The following is a 12559-nucleotide window of genomic DNA, read 5'->3' as shown; positions in this document are numbered from 1 at the left end:
TGTAAGTCTTGCCCCAAATGTTTCCACTCATAGAACAGCCAAGGCTCCCCTCTCACTATTTTGGATATCCCTTTTGAGAGGTTTGGGTTAAACATTGTTGGCCCAGTTCCCAAGAGTAAGAATGATTATCAGTACATGCTTGTGTTGGTTGATTATGCAACAAGGTACCCCGAGGTGGCCACTCTGCGTAAGGCCAATGCCCAAGCTATTGCTAAGGCTCTACCACAAATATTCACACATATTGGCATTCCTCACAAGATTTTAACTGACCAGGGTACTCCCTTCACTTCTTGCATCATGAAGTAGCTGTGTGAGAACCTTGCAATTAAACAATTGAGCACCACTGTTTATCACCCACAAATGAATGGCCTGACTGAACTATTTGGCAAGACTTTAAAGCAGATGATTCAGCAGGTGGCCCATGATGACCTGACCTCCTGGGACACTGTGTTGCCCTTCCTCCTGTTTGCTATTTGGGTGTCCCCCCCAAGCATCCATCGGCTTAAGTCAATTCAGACTGTTCTTTGGGAGGAATGGACGGGGGTTCACAGTGCAACTCATGGGGTGAGATTTCTCGATTGGGTCGTTTCGCTCCAAGAGCAAATTTCTAAATTGTCCTCTATTGTGGTGGAGCAGCATGAACAGAAGGCTCAAACATGTAAGTATGACAAGAAAAGCTAACTTTACAAATTAAAAAAATGGTTACTGGTGTTGATCCTGTCTGATTTCCATAAATTTCAGGCAAAGTGGTTGGGTCCAGTGGTAGTGGAGTCCCGTAAATTATATTATTAAATTATACCCGGCCCATAAAAGCGATTCCAATCTGAGTATGCTGGGGCATATCTCAATGATGTGGTCATTTTCAGTAATGATTGGAGGTCACATCTCAACTGGGCTTGACAGTTTGTTGCTGGCTGGTTTAACAGCTAACCCTAAGAAGTGTAAATTGGGAATGTCAGAAGCACGTAATTTGGGGTACTCATTGGGGAACGGTTTGGTTAAACCTCATTTGGACAAGGTGGGTAAGGACCTTGTGTATCCACAGAAGGTTCGTGCATTCCTAGGCATTACAGATGATTCATTCTGAACTTCACACAAAGGATCGCCCCTCTCACTGACCTGACGAGGGGCCAAAAAAAACGCATCATTGTTTGGACCGATGATTGTGTGAGTTCCTTCTCTGACTTAAAGGCTGCTTTGTCCTCATTCTTGGTTCTATGGAATCCGGACTTTTGTAAGGAATTCATTCTACAGACAGATGTGAGTGCTTTCGGTTTGGGGGCGGCATTCTCTCAGTGTTTCAATGGAAAAGAATGTCCCATCATGTTTCTCAGCAGGAAATTACTCCCCTGGGAGCATAATGATGGCCAATATTGTTCAAGTGATGGACATTAGGTAATGGTGGGAAGAGCTGGAATGAAAAGAGTGTTTTTCATAGATGATAAAAGATGTAATATAAACTGATGCAATTCCAGGTTTGGGCACATGCACCATGGTTAAATCTCTTTGTTGCATTGCTGTGTAATTAGGATTTTTCTGCACTTTCATCTGGGCTCCAAGAGTGATTTTCTATCCACGACAATAGCAAATAGTGGACCAGCTTGTTATTAACAGGTGCATACTTAATAAAGCCGCTACCTATATGTATTCCTGTGGACAGAACAATCATCTGCTTTTTAAATTACTTGGAGGTGTAACGGAAGGCATGCTCGGCATTTCTGAACTGATATATTCATTGTAGAAAGAAAAATGGAACAGTGTAGAATGTGCATAATTAGGCCTGGGATCCTTTGAAAATTAAAAAATTGAAGCTAGTGTGTTTTGGTCAAAAGCAAAACTTTTTTCATGAGAGGGACTTTTTCTTTAATTGATACTGAAATAATATTACATTTTATTGGGCTAGAGGATGATATTACATTTGTACCTCTCTATTTTCAGCATCTGCTTATAAATCTAACATAATACTTAAGGGAGTAAGCAGTTTTGGAGAAATGCCAGCCCATCGCATGGCACACACTGTCCCTCTCTGTGTATTTATAACCAACAATTAACTTTTTCACTCTGGGCTTAACATGGTCAGAACTGCCACCTCATATTGTGAATTTTACCAGTATAGCATTTTTTCTTATGTTTTTCAAGAAGTGCAGCCAATAAATTCAGGCAATCGGGTATATGTGCCTCACAGTCACTTTTACATTTCAGTCCCAAGGTACAGAGTAGTGCATTGCAGCAAAATGTGAAACATAGACCTAAAGAATTTAAGTGAAAACACAAGAGCAATTTAATAAAAGTTTTATCAGGATAAGTAGATTTCTTATCAATAGACTTAATTTAAGCTGTTAGGCTTATCTTCAGTTGTCTATCTCTATATCAATGTATATGCATAAAATATACATTCTGTATCTGCTCCATCGTCAGCTAATCTCATGTATGACTTTGATGAAGATACAAATTGCAGACTTGTAAAATCCTTTCAGGACATGGAGTTCAGAGCAGTAATGAACTCAATTTTGCACAGTTACATCAAAGAGATCTGGATCTCTGTGCCAGTTGCTTGATGTGTGGTAAATCAGATGCTGTATAATTTCATTCAAAGATCTGCACGTATTCTTAAGATACACTGAGCTTTGTTCTGCTTAATATACTCTGAGACTTAAATATTTCATTGACAGAGACAGAGGCATATTTCATAAAAGAATTATATTTGTATTAACATCAAAACAAAACAGTTCTAGTGTCTGTAAAAATTATAATTATTATTAAGAAGTAGACTCAGAAGTAATACAAGGAAATTAAATAAGATTAATTTTGTCCAGTGTCACACAGAGTTAAGAAGACAGAAAGAGAGAGGATCTCTATGATGGACTGGTGCCCTGTCTATGTGTTGTTTCTACCTTGTGTACCGTTATTCTAGGATAGGATCTAGCTGCCCCGTGACTTGACCCTGGATGAGTGGGTTGAGAAGATGGATAAATGCTTCAAAGACATAAAGGAGAAGGCAATAAAGAACATCACAGTTGAATTTGGCACAAAATACTTGACTAAGAATGATTGGCCAGTTTATGTGCTTTATGCCGGAAAATACAAAAAACGTTCAAATTTACTTGATAGTTAATGAGCTCAACCAAAGTGAAACTTTTAAAAATAACCCTTTCAGGACAGGCCATGCTTGTTTTAGGGTGGTTGAGTGCCTTGCTCACCTTATTTCACACCATCAATGACATATCTTTTGTATGTTTTAAGTATTAGGCATTACATACAAAACAGCACAAAGCATGGCTTTAATAATAGGATTTTATATACAGGGGCGTCTCAGGTTACAACGTCTTGACATACGACGTTTCGAGTTTACGACGCTCACTCCCATAAAAACTTAAAAAAAAACTGAAACGTGAGTGGTTAGCATCGCACTTACAGATTACGTGGGTGAACTAGTTTGGTTGCATGCAGCGTATGAGTGAGGGATTTGGCAAACTAGTTTGGTTGCGTGCAGCACAAGTGTTCTGTTTGTGTTGCTTTGTTTGGCAACTTTTTTGGCCTTGATAAAGGCTCCTAAACAAAAGTCAGAGTCTTCAGATGGTAATGCTTCAAAGAAGAGGAAAGACAACATGATGGAAGTGAAATTAGACATTGTAAAGAGATCAGAAGGAATAAAGGTAAGGTATTTTTTTACACTCATTTTTTGTCATTTTTTCTGTTATTACAGTACAGTGTACAGTACAGTATATTTTTGTCCTTTTCCTTTTTCTGTGGCTTAGTTGTGTTTTTATGTTCTAGATTATGACTTTACAAATGTGCTAGGATAGGTAAGTGACTTAGGCTAGGGTGTGTTTCGACTTACATCAAAATTCGGGTTACATCACTGTTGTAGGAATGGAACTGTGTTATAAATAGAGGACCCCCTGTATAGGGAATCACAATGTAGATTTTGTTTTTCAAATTTTATTGATTTTATTGTCATCATTTCATACAAATAGATAAATTTTTACAAAAAATAAGATTGAAAACAAATCAACCCCCACCCCTGAGAAAGAGAGCATGGGCAACAGAGTAAAACTCAAAGCTAGTAAAAATAAATAAATTGATGAGTTTAATAGGCGAATATAGATAAATGGAGAAGAAAAAGAAATGGGAAGAGAATCTACTTCCTCAGTGCTTTAAGAGCTTAATCTAAAATATTATTGATTAGATCCTGACAGGTTTTGAAAAAGTTCTGCACAGATCCTCTAACTGAGAATTAGATTTTTTCCAATTTCAGAGTATACAACATCAGTTACCCACTGACTTAAAAAAGGAGAGTTAGGATTCTTCCAGTTTAGTAAAATAAGTCTGCGTGCCAATAGTGTAGTAAAGGCAATCAGTTTGTTTGTTCTTCTCCACTTTAAGCCCATCTGGAAGAACACCAAACACAGCTGTTAATGGGTTAGGAGGGATTGTGACACCAATGCTGTCTGAAAGGCACTTAAAGATTTTTGTCCAGAATGATGTTAAGTACATTTTTTAATATTAGGTATTATATACAGAGAAGGACAGTGAAGCATTGTTTAGGCTACATTGTCATAGTTTCTGTAATGTACTTTGATTTCCTAACAGGTTCACTGTTTATGCAACTTGTCCAGGGGCCTCATGTATAACGCCGTGCGTAGAACTCACACTATAACATGGCGTAAGCACAAAAGCGGGATTGTGCGTACGCACAGAAAAATCCAGATGCAGGAATCTGTGCGCACGCAAACTTTCACATTCTTCCAATACATAAATCCCAATCAGCTTGAAAAGTAACGCATGTGCACGCGCCTTCTGTCCCGCCCCAACTCCTCCCAGAATTATGCCTCTTTGAATATGCAAATCAATACAAATAGACTTCTGTGAAAAGACAATAGGAAAAGCACAGGGGAAAATATAAGAATTTCAGCGAATACCAAGTGGAGGCAAAGGAAAAACGTACTATTTGTTGGTTTAAACAGTGGTATAATCAACAAAAGAAAGTTGATCGAGTGACAGAGTGTCGGAAAAACTCGAAAGATCAAGTTCACAAAGTCGCACAGTGCCTGAAATAAAAAAGAAATCACATATCAAAGTCGCCGTGAAAAGGCAAGTCGTAGCCCACCGTCTGAGTGTCATATGAAAGCTTATTAGGGTACAGACAAAGAAATAGGCACACAGTGGGAAAAAAGCACGAAATGTCAACTTTAATCTTGAAATTTCCACTTTAATCACGTAGTTTATTTTGCCATTAAAGTAGAACATCATAAACTTCATCTTAAAATCGTTTATTTTACTAGTTTCTCAAGTAGCACGTTAAATGCTTTGTTCTGTATTTGATCTTCTATGTGCTCTATATGTGTGAATCACTACGTGCTTCCGTTCTTTCTCTTTCTCCGATAGGACACAGAATCCATTACATTCGAGATATTACAGCTCTCTGAATAATTAAAATACTGAGATGTATACGTGATATCATTTTCATGATGATAGAAATGAAAGCATGTCATTAAACATGGGAACACGGTGGCGCAGTGATTGTTTATATCTCACGCAAGAGGCTTGCTGCGCCATGTGTGACCTTCGATGAAATAATTTATCACAGCAGTACTGTCTCTTTCAAACGTACTAACCTCCAATTCCTGTCCTTACTTTTCTTTCTTCAAATACCCAATCGCCACACAATCAGCCCTGTAATAGACGTTAAGCCATCTGTAAGCTTAGAACGCCGATTCTTCAAAACTTTTAAGGAACATTGAAATATCTTCGTAGTACATGTTTAATTATTCTATTCGTCTAACCTTCCAGTGTCGCGTCAGCACCAGCAAGAATAAAGCGCAAGGCAGGAGCTATCCGTGAATTAGCTATATGCTGCGGCACCATGTCCTCACATGTTTAATTATTAGCAATACAGATTATTTAAATGAAGTTAAAGTTTTATCTGTATACTATAAGCAACATATTTTGCTGCATTTCATCTTAAAAATGATATTGTCATCATACGCACTTTATAAAGTAGCGCAGGTTGTGCAATATTATAACTGTAGTGAAAGTTTACAGTGAGGTAATTGTACTTATAAGTACAAACAGTTCTACAAGGAGCACTTGATGGACTGATTGAGTGCATTTATAGTTCTTGGGATGAAACTGTTTTTGAAACGCGAGGTCCGTACAGGAATGGCTTTGAAGCCTTTTGCTGTGGTTGAGGTAGTGTGTACTTGAAACTGTATACTGATAATTCTCTTTCTGATCAGCTGCTGCTGTGATTCACACTCAGATACAGTGATATAAATACTCCGAGTGGTGCAGTGAGAGTAATATGGAAAAAGATGATCTGCTGTGGCAACCCTTAACGGGAGCAGCTGAAAGAAGAAGAAGATGCAGTGAGAGTTACAACGCTAAAGCAGTTATGGTATTTGGAATTCTATGGCTATTCCCTGGACCATTATATTGCTGCAGGTTAATTACAATCAGATGCATTACACTAATAAACAATATGCAGTTAGTTTCAGTGTATTTATAAAGCCGCGTCAGGAATGTGGAGCTAAGAAAGAAAGGGTGACCACACAGGAACAGTAGCACTGCTTTGACGCTGGGTGCCGCCAGTCTGCAAAACCGAGCAGAGAAATTGCGTACGCCAAGGTATGAGTTACCGTGGAAATGTGCGTGGCTTTACGCCAAGTTTAGATTTTATACATCGTGATTTGAGCGTGGAAATGGGAGTATGCAACATTTCTGTGCGTACGCACCGTTTATACATGAGGCCCCAGGTGACTGGGTACTCTGATATTCTGCACGGTGAGTGCACGGTGAGTTAAATTAATACAAACTGACATTCTATGCCACTGATTACAATGAAAATTTCATGTATGATTAAGAAAATTAGACTACATATCTAAATGAATGAAAATTCATTTGTTATATTACTATAATAATTTGAATGTCTTTCTCTTATTAGTGTGAGTACTCCATTTCATATCAGGCATACTGAAGTCTGTAAAATGCGTGACTGCAAACTGAAGTGAACTGACATCCCATCCAGGGTTTGTTATTATCTTCAGTGTGATACTTCTGAGTCTCTATCGGTCTGTCTTTGATCTTGTATGGGAATGAATGGGTTAGTGTAGCTCTGCTGCTTTCCATGCAGGTTTCTCCGCCTCCAGCTGCACCTTCTTTGTGCTGCTGCCCTTCTCTGGCCACACCCTCAGGTGGCTCCACCTCTTGCTTTGGATTGCCTTTCCGCGGAGATTATGAGACAGCTGTTGGGATACAGAAGGGCATCTATACCTGTCTTAGGCTGTTTTATTTTATCTACTTATTTTTGGTGATTCTCTTTGTGTCTTGTGCCATTGACTGATTTTCACAAACTTGGAAATCTTTGCTTTTTCTCTTTGTATTTTGGACTTTTTACTAATACTCCTGGTTCAAGTTTGGGTTCCTGAGCTTCAGCCTAGATTTTCATTAGGATGTTGCCTACTCTGTTGTTTAATTATTATAGTTATATAGTTGGTTTATCTTCATGAACAATATGCTATATTCTGTGGCTATTAGAATCACCAGGTCAGGCATGTACTCTTCTTCATGTGTCACAGTGGAAATTAAAAGAGACAGCTGGCATTCAACATAGGTTTTGTTTTATTTTAAATTTAATATTTATGGTCACTTTTCCACAATACCAATGCCATCAAAAACTTCTTGCTGACAAAATGTTTTGAAACATTAATAATATTTAATGTGAGTTGGTGAAGCAAAATCATTTAGATGTTATAAGACCAAAAATGACAGAAGATTATAAATGCAAACTGTTCTGACTAGTTCTAATTAAGCATTAAAGAGAATTTGAACTTGTAATAATACTGATTACTGTGTCTACTCTCTATACTGTATATAAAATCCTAAGCCTAAAAGTGCAATGATTTTGTGCAACGATTTTATGTCACATTTTAAATCTGGCTTATTTTAAAACCTACATATATATGTTTGGTATCATTCTTTTCAGAATTTATTGAACTTTAATGCGATGTTGTTAGATTTTCAGATTCTTATTCCATTTTTAAATTATAAACTAAAATATCGAGAAAGTCGTGGTTTTTAATATCAAGAAAGATGTGGTTTTTATTTTTGATCAAGTAAACATTCTTTCACAGGAACAAAAAATGATCTATTCATAACACCAAAGTTTGTATTTAGATGATTTAGTTAGCTGAAAGTCGAGTTACGATGACCCATTGCATACCACTTCAGTTTTCACGTGATTTGTTAAAGTTTATTTATCTATAAGAATATCAGTTAAAATGAATGGATCATTTATTTAGTCTCTTATAAATACTCATCGAGCATAGTGGACCTCAGTTTAATGGGAATACTCCAATCGGTAAGAGAGTAAATATTTTATTCTAATTTTTTATGATTTTTACTCTGTTAAATAATAATCAATTTTTTTTTACATATTTATAGAATTTCATGATTTTGACTCCAATAAATAATAATTTTTATTTTTTACATTTGCAGATTTTAGTAATATGCTGGCCGCAACTGGGGGTTGGGCGCCAAAGGTCCCTGGGGGGGCGGTGGGGGGGTTGGCTTGCCCCCCTAATTTTCTTTTAAAACCTTTGTCAAAAAAATAATCATGTCTTGTTGTTCTATTTATAGTATCAGGTAAGGTTGTATGCTGAGGACATTTTATAGGAGAGGAGAGGAAGATGCAAGGAGAAAAACAATAAAAATGGAAGATTCTAAATGCATGCCAGATTTTTTTGTTGGAAACAGCTTAAAGGCTTAGGTGATGGTAATTCTCCTCAAAGACAGGAGATGGCACTGTGTACTTCTTCTCCTTCTTCAGAAAGGAAGATTGACATCATTCCATCTTCCTTCTAGAATGCCGGAGCCTTCACCTTGGGCAGTCTACCTAGACAGCAGTCGAAACAACTCACTTTTTTGCATTATACACATTTTTTTTTAAATCATATGTTTTAATTATATGGAGTTGGCTGCAAAGTGTCCCACATGTTCTACTTTGTCCTGCTTTTTCTGTACACTGTATATAATTATTTTGGTATTGCAGTTTGTTCATGGGTGCTACAGTGCTTAGTACTCCTTCGTCATGGCTCCAGCATCCTTTGAATCCTGTGATTGGTTATGGTCTGTGTGAAGCTTGCATATTCTTGCAGTGTCTGTGTGGTATTTCATTCTCCATACTCTAAAATGTGTGTGTTAGGTTGATTGGTAAATCTAGAGTGGGGTGTATGTGTGTGAGTAGGCCCTATGATGGACTGTTGCCCCCTCTAAGGGTTATTCCTACTTTACAATCAAGGGCTTCTGTGAAAGGCTCTGGCTGCCAAAAATGACAGAAATGGACTAAGCAGAGCTGAGTTATATTTTATTATCAGGATTCTGACTGGCTAGGTACATTCTTGAACTCTTGGAAACTAAAACATAGCAGAAATTTTATACAAATTATTTGTAGGCATATGGTCAATACGTTTTTAGTAATTTCATTGTGCATAAATACCCTTAAATTGTATAAAACAAAGCAGTACTGCACTACTAAGAAATCTGAGCTTTCAAGAGTGATTTAGGAGATTGATGGAATATAGTAGTATATAGGTGCCTTACTGTGCGTTTCTGTCATGCCATGTATTTTTAAAGAGAAACCTGAGCCAAGTGGAGGTCTTACTTTTAGTGCTAATGCTGCGATAATCAGATGCTGTAACTCTATTATCATCAAACATTTCCCAGCGGAGGCTCACCAGAAAGTGTTTGCTGAGAACTCAGAGACATGGATTGTGGAAGCCTTTGTACAGATTATTTTTCCCCCCAGATATAAATATAATAATAGGGTTTTTGCAAAATGTGACAGAAGGCCTGTAATTTCCACATGGAGCATATGATTTTAAACTGGTTGTAGTCAGAAGATGTCGTCCAGCTAGCTTAATGCAATGCTCTTATGGCTAAATAACAACTGTAATTGTGTTATTGAATGCACGTGGCAGGATTGCTTGAAAAGCCATCCATTCTGGAAATGTCACCCAACTGTGAAAGGAACTCCAGCTGTGCAGGGTGTTCACCAATGTCCCTGCTATGGACTGGGTTGGTATGAGCAAAACATATTTGTCATGAGTACAAAGTTTTAGTTGCATTGTTCTGTGAGCACTGCTAAATATTATGCAATATATAATTATCTATTGAAATGTAATAATTTTTTATGCATTTTAGAACTCTTTTGATTTTTTTTTGTTAAAGTAGTATTTTAATTTAAACTATTTAAGCCCATTCACTCATTCATGAAAAATTGCACAGGCAGATTGAAATTGTACAGTTCTAAAGGAATACATTAGCTGCAACTAGATATTTAAAAAATCATTCAAAGTTGACATAAAATTGCTACAAATCATGACATTGTATTGGCATCAGAGACTAAAATCACATTCATCACATTCTGAACTTGTAAAATTTACTACCAACCAGAAACCTACAGTATTTCACTTTTTTAACATATGTTTTTTATTCATCCATTGATGATCAAACATACCTAGTCCATATGAGCCTACCTGATGGCATCAAGCTCAAGGCAGAAGTCAAATCTAGACGCAGAAAAGTTACTTTAAAATAATAATAATAATACAGTAACAAAAACAGGAATAAAAACCTGGCAAAACATTTAGCCATCTTCAAACAAGTTGCCCACAGAGAGGAAGGATAAGTATTTAAGCCCACCAGTTCATTTCTCTCAGCATTAATAAAATAGACAGGCTTCTTCTTCTTAATAATATATTTTTAAATGGTATTTTTGTGTGTTATTTAACTTATGTACTCTGTAGTGATGGACAAGAAAAAAATGTAACCTCATGTTTTCACAGAGAACAGCCATAACAAAGATTCTGACAGCTTGGAACCCAGTGGTGACCAATGCTGGCATAAGAGAATATAACTGGGTCACTTTAAAATCAATTGTCAAAGGATCTGGGCTCTGAGTGGACCATGGGAATTGCATCTGTTCTAAATATTTTGCAAATGGGCATTGGAGGGGGTGTTGAATTCTTTGACTTGCTTCTCTGTGCACTACTGGAAAAAGTTATGTGTTATGGTATAATAAGTGAACTCAAATATGCCCACTCCTTACAGGTCTTCAGTCACCCTTTTTGGTTGTCACTTCTTTCATTTATAATGGGAATGAAGCAACCTTTGGATAATAATTTTATTGTCTTACTGGGTTACAGCTTTTGTCTAAGAGTATGCCTTTTTTTCTCATTGTGGACTGTTTTTAGCCATTTTGAATTTCAAAGGACAGTCTTTACCAATTTATTTATACCTAAGCAACAATGGGTACTTTGGCTAGATAGATAGATAGATAGATAGATAGATAGATAGATAGATAGATAGATAGATAGATAGATAGATAGATAGATAGATAGATAGATAGATAGATAGATAGATAGATAGATAGATAAAAATAAGTAAGCAATATTTTTGAGAAGAGCTGGAGCCTAAACCTTGGCAAACCCCATTTAATAAAGTAAACATCTATATATATAAAATTGTAAAGGTTGTCTTACTGTCATGCAAAAACACAGACAACTGTGGCCTTTGGAGTTTGATCAATCGACTTCTTATGTCATGACACACAAAATGCGACCTGTGATTTAGACATCTGCCACATTTGGCTTCAGGAAACGAGGTGACGTGGCTCAAGTTCAAGACTAATTACATCAGCAGCTTCTACTGACAATGAAGCACATTCCACATTACAATAGCAAGCACATCAAGTGCGGGGAATGTATGCTCAAGCCTTTACACATGCAAGGCAAGCTGAGGAAAAAGAAAAACTACAAGCACAGACAGACATCATAAAGCTTCCAGAGGTTAAAAAGTTCTTCCTCACCACATGATCAACCCTCAAAGCTTTAATAACCTGGTTATTCACTGAAACTGGTTTTCAAAAATACCATGAATACCATTCCTTTGGTTAGACAAACCACGATATTGGTTTCCATACATACATTTCTGGTCATTTGACTATTTAAACCCTTATTAACTAGGTTACACTTAAGGATTTCTTAGTCTATGCATGTCTGCTGCATTCTGTTAGCCTGTCTGGATTGCATTATTCCTTCTCCTGGGTGAAATAATATGTCTCAATATTTCAGAAATCACTAAATGTATGTTTGTGACCTAAACATTCAGTGCTAAGCTCAGCAGTGCAATCGTGGGAGTAGTGTTGGGGTTAATGTGTTAAAAAATAACATGCAATATGAAGTCTGATTGTATTTTAACGTAATGAGTAACTTAACACAATACTTATTTTAATAGGTAAAATACCTGTTATTATTATATCAGCAGCATTGGGTGTAGGGCAAGAAGCAAACACACCGACGCACTGCTCCTTTGCAAGCCTCAATTGCATAACCAAGCACAAAAGAGTTTGCTGTATACAATCTGGTAAGAGAAACATAATAATAAAGTGCTCATTTAGTTTTACTTCAGCTATTTGCTATAGATATGTTGAAAAAGTGTGATGCAACGGCCAGATATGTTGAAATGGGTGACACACTACCTAGTGTTCATACCATGATTC

Source organism: Erpetoichthys calabaricus, chromosome 9 (genome assembly GCF_900747795.2).
Source record: "Erpetoichthys calabaricus chromosome 9, fErpCal1.3, whole genome shotgun sequence".
In the NCBI taxonomy this organism is placed as follows: Eukaryota; Metazoa; Chordata; class Cladistia; order Polypteriformes; family Polypteridae; genus Erpetoichthys; species Erpetoichthys calabaricus.
The sequence above is the reverse complement of the archived record's forward strand: the minus strand, read 5'-3'. Positions refer to the sequence as shown.